We start from the raw sequence: 5,202 nt of genomic DNA, 5'->3' as shown, positions 1-5,202 counted from the left end.
GTGCCGGACAAGCGGGTTGTTGATAAAGATGGACACGCACCCAACAGACCGGGCGTTGATGGCGTTTCACAGCCTAGCAGTGGTGGTTCCCCCTGAGGACCCACCTTCACACAGATGGCTGTGGGCCATCAGCCTGCGCTCAGCTCCACAGGCATTGCCCTTGGACCTGGCAGCCCCAGCTGCACAACCAGCTCCAACGCCCAGCCCCAGGGCGTGCCGTGGTGTTGCTGCCCCCGGCTCTGCGAGGACATGCCACTGCATCTGTCCCCATGGGCGTCCCCCTCCTTGCAGTACCGCCCATCATGGGGACATCATTGCCCTGCCAACAGCCAGGACCCGGCTCCTCTGCCCCGCCTGTCTGCCCTGGGCACAGAGACCACACTTGCTTCCCCAGGAGTGCTGTCCCCCTGCAGACCTGACAGCTACCCTGTCCCTTTGGGTGACAGCACCAACCCCAAAGGCAACTGTCCCTACCTCTGTGCACCCCCGAAGCCTGGACATGTGGTTTCTGTTGTTATTGGAAATTATAAACCAACTTTGGCTGAGCCTGGGTGCCCAGCCCACATCCTTGTGGACCACGAGGAGCTGGGGACACCATGTCTTGGTGCAGCGCCAGCCATGGGGACCGTGCACCCTGGCCTATGGGCGCCTGCGCTCCCTCTGCCCCATGCTCTCCAGCTGCCCTGCAGCCCTGCCAGGCACTGCTGCAGCAGGGAGCCGTTTTCGCTCACAGAACCTCCAGAAAATATCCCAGCAGAGGCAATGCTGGCAGCACCCTCTGAAAGCACTGCCGCCAGCAGCGCCCCGGATCGCCATCCTCAGCATGGCTCTCCTGGGGTGGTTGGCACCTGCTAAATTCTGGGGCTCTGCCCAGGCGAGGAGGGGTGCGGCAAGGAGGCATGCGGCGGGCAGGGGTGACACCCATAAAACATTTTGCTATGCTTTACGGGTGCTGTAACCATGGGGCTACAGGAAAACAGACTTGTGGCACATCCTGTCACGGGCACCAGCGTTTGCCAGCCCTTATATAAACATCGTCAGGGTTGGGATGAGGATAGGTGGTGGTTTCACCTCTGTTATCAGGTGATGGGGTGAGTCAGGCATCCCCATTGTGAACCCTGCCTTGGTGCCCCCAGCATGGGTGCAGTGTCGGGGGGGGGTGTCGCCCTCCTCCAGGCACTGCTGTGGGACAGCAGTCCGTGAGGTCTGTGAGGAGGTGGCAGAGCTCCTCCTGTCCTGTCCTGTCCCAGTGATGTGCCCCCATCTCTCTGCTAACACCCCCAATGCTGCCCCACATTTGGCAGCAGTCCCTTCGCAGGCCAGTGAGTGAGTGGGTTTTAGCCCTTCAAAACCCCTCAGCTCAAGAGGGCTCCCCGAATGGAGGTGTGAACTGCATCAGGCACACAGGTGGTTGGAAAGGGACTAGCACCCTGCCGTGAGCTGGAGAAACCCAACAGGAGTCTGGGGAGGTGCATGAGGAGCCACGGAGCCCTCAGGGACAGATGGACACCTGGGGTTGCATTGCTGGCAGAAGTATGCAGCCCAGGGATTTTGGGGACCGCTTTGCAAGAGGCAGGCCTCAGCTGGGCTGCAAATGGGATTTTATGGCACAGAAACATGCCTAGCTGGCAAACCCTCCCAACACAGGCTGGGGCCTGGGCTGCGGGGTCACGAACTTAAAGTGCACATCCTCAGCACGGATAAATTCCCCTTTCCTTTCCTTTCCTTTCCTCCTGCAGACGTAATTTTTTTACCGTCTATGACCCTCCAAGGAAATGCACTGTTTTTATAACACACGCTATAAATCCTGCTCTGGGAAGGACGTGTGTGAGCCAGAGATGCTTTACTTGCTGCTGTTGTGTGTTGGAAGGGCTGGGTGGGAATTTAATCTGTACTTGTTTAAATGTAGTGATAAAATTTCTTCCTGCTGCCTTTCAGAGTGACCTGGCTTCCCTCCTACTGCAGAGGTGACACCAGATCAACTGCCAGTGGAAAGTTCAGGTGGAAAAGCCTAAATTCATGGCCGTAAATACTTGCGATCAAAATTCAACCTTGACTGTAAGGCCTTGGAGGTAGGGACCACCTCCATGTCTGTGCACCGCCTGGCACAGCAGCCCCCAGGGGCCTCAGGGAGCATGGGGGCCCAAGGATAAAAGAGCTACTCCCAAATACGGCACCCATCAACACCACAGAAACACGCCTGTGAATTAATACTTATTGTATTCACACACTACAAGTTGAATTTAAAATGCTCCTCTGCTAGCAAATAGCTCTTCACTCATGTCCAGCATAACCTCAGGGATTATTTGGAGAGGATACAGTAATTTTATTTGGGAATTATAGAATTAATTTGGTATTTATTTTATAAACTAGGCTTAGGTCACACACAGGTTCAGCCCTGGCTGTGTTCAGTAACAGCAGAATTTTGTCTGAACAACTACGGGTGCTGGAATCCTCCCGGGGGGTGTCATGGCATGAGGATAGCATCTGTGACTTGTGCCTCATACCACTGGTCCTCACTAGGGAGAGCTGTGTTGCTTCTCTTGCACAGTTTAAATGGACAAAGGGAACTCTAGAAGTTCACAGATACGGGTATTGTATTTGGGGCTTAATAGCCTGTCATTTTTGATTTAAGAAAAAAAAATTGTCATAATGAATCTGTCTGAGATGAGCTTCATGTAAGTATCTCCAATTTCTTGCAGATGCCAAAATCTTCAGATAATTTATGGTAATATTTGCCTAAAGACAGTGACGGAAGATGAACCACTTGATTTTATTTTTCTGTCTCTATACAACCTGCCTGCCTTAGAAATTCCGTTTAAGTTACGAAACTTTTATTTTTAATAATTGCCAAACTCCTGTTAGCTGGGCATTATTTTTATACGGGGTCTGAGGTTTAGATCACAGTTGACAGCATGACACTGTTCCTGTTGTTTGTGGGCACTCTGCTTCTGTTCCCCTGAGAAAGGGATGCCGTCAGCTCATAAAAGCGAACGCCACAACTTCCCATTTTATTGCAGTCCAGCACACGAGACTCAGTTCACAATATCTTATCTGCCAGCTGCATAACAGCTGGTAGAGTAAAAATTGCAAAGGTATTTAAAGCCATGGGATATCATCTAAAAAGGGATCTGATCAAAGGGATTTTACAAAACACAGTCTAAACATGGCCGCCTCTGCTTTGAGAGAAGGTAGACCTGAAATGGTCACTGTTTCAGCAGAAATATTTTAAGCAGAAACACAGGTGTTTTAGAAGCATCTCAAAAAACCCCATGGTTTCTTCTGTCCCTGTTAAGCTAACTTGGCTCCATGCAGCGAAAGGTGTGAGCCTTCAGCACCCTGCTCCACCAGCAAGCCTCTCCCACTGGGGCTGCTGTCTGTACCAGGGACCGGAGAGACACTCCAGATTGATGCTGTAATGCCTTCTCTCGGCACAGGTTTGATGGAGAACATATTCATATATCTTTTTAATGAACTTAAAGAATAGTCTCTGTTGTTTCAGCTGAATTCAGTCAGGAACTGACCTAACCTCAAGGCCATGTTTCAGACAAGGTAAGAGCATCCCAGTGTTTTCAACTCCAGAGAATTTGTTGCAGTGGCAGCAGCACTATTCAGTTTTTTCTTAAGGGGTCACAAAAACTGCCAAGATGACAGCACCTGGTGGGCCAGCAGCAAGGTTCAGAGCTGCTCCCCTGCAACCCTAGTGCATAGTTGTGCTGGAAGGACAGTGGGGGAACAAAGGGATTGGGGGAAATGGCAGTTAGCCAGAGCCCAGAGCCCAGGATTTATGAGATAAAGATGGGTGTAAAGCTACCTTTGCTTGTGGTTCCTGAGAGGGAGGCACCATCTTAACCTTGCAAGTCTGTTCTGTGGGGGCAAAAAAGACCCACTGCTCATCGCATGGAGCCTGCCCAGTCTCTCCTTGTGCTCAGGCAGAGGCAGAGGCGACATTTGCACAGGGCTGGCAGAGATGATGCAGGGCTCAGCAGGTCCCTCTTGGGGCAGACACAACCCCTTGGGCCCCCTGGACCTATGTGCAGGGCACTAAATCGGGCCCATCATCTCCCTCCCACAACTTCAACAAGCACCAGCCCAATTCCTAGATGTGTCCTGGTGTTTCTGCTTCTAGGCATCATTTGAGGCTTCCCATGAGGACCCTAGCTCATCTCTGGCTGCTGTGTTTGTGGGTTCAGAAATGGACACAGCGACCACAGCACAGAGCTGGGAAACCTGCTCTCTGCAGCACTGCTCTGTGTGCTGGGACTGTGAGCACAGCCCTGCGGAGGCAGAAGCAGCTTCTTCCCCCTCCCATCCAAATTCCCCTGCTTTCATTACTTTTTTCTCCCAGTGCAATGACCGCTGCCCTTTGTCTCGTGGTCTGGCAGAGCCTGGTGCCACACACACCAGAGATACAAAGAAATACACTGGCTTTTCTCCCTTAGCCTGCTCTGAAGAGCCCACATTGTGTTTTACTGGGGAGACAGGCAGAGGGCTGAAGTGTTTTGCTTGGCCTTGGGCTCTGTAAAACCCTCTGTTTCTTTAAACACATCAGCCCAAAGCTCTGGCAAGGAAGCAGTGACCCTGAGGAAAGGAGCCCCAAGGTTACACTCTCCTGTCCAGAGATCAGGACCATGAATTTTAAAATAATGGAAGCAGCTCTTTGGGCAGCACGAAAAGCACAGCCAGCTGTCAACCCCACACCCATGTCCAGACCTCCTGGACTTTCACAGGCCGGGTCAAGGACAATCCAGGCCAGGAGAGCAGTGTTTGCTAGGATATGAGCCCGGACAAGGATCAGGGAAGTCGCCTGGAGCTGCCCATTAGCAGAGGCAGGAAAGGGCCGAGGTTTCTAGTGTTCACACCTGATTCTGCTGCTCCTTCTCACCCTATCAGCCAGTGCAGCAGATCATTCCAGATCATTCCCTGTAAAATACAGAAGTCAGAATGATTTGGGGTGAAATGGACAGTAACAATAAGCAGGAAAGAGAATTTCAAGACTGTTCAGGTTTTGATCTGCCAAATGCTAATTTTTCTGTTCCATTTTAAGAAAAGGTCACTTTCAAGAATGACATCAGAAAATGGTTTAATGAGGCCAATCTAGGACCTTGTCTCTGACTACAAATGGTGCGCTTTGATGCATTTCTTGGCTAATGACTGAGCTAAGATATTTACCAGATCAAATTGCTATTGATGGAGAAAAAT

This window comes from Fulmarus glacialis, unplaced genomic scaffold (assembly GCF_000690835.1).
Source record: "Fulmarus glacialis isolate BGI_N327 unplaced genomic scaffold, ASM69083v1 scaffold35691, whole genome shotgun sequence".
Taxonomy (NCBI): Eukaryota; Metazoa; Chordata; class Aves; order Procellariiformes; family Procellariidae; genus Fulmarus; species Fulmarus glacialis.
The sequence above is the reverse complement of the archived record's forward strand: the minus strand, read 5'-3'. Positions refer to the sequence as shown.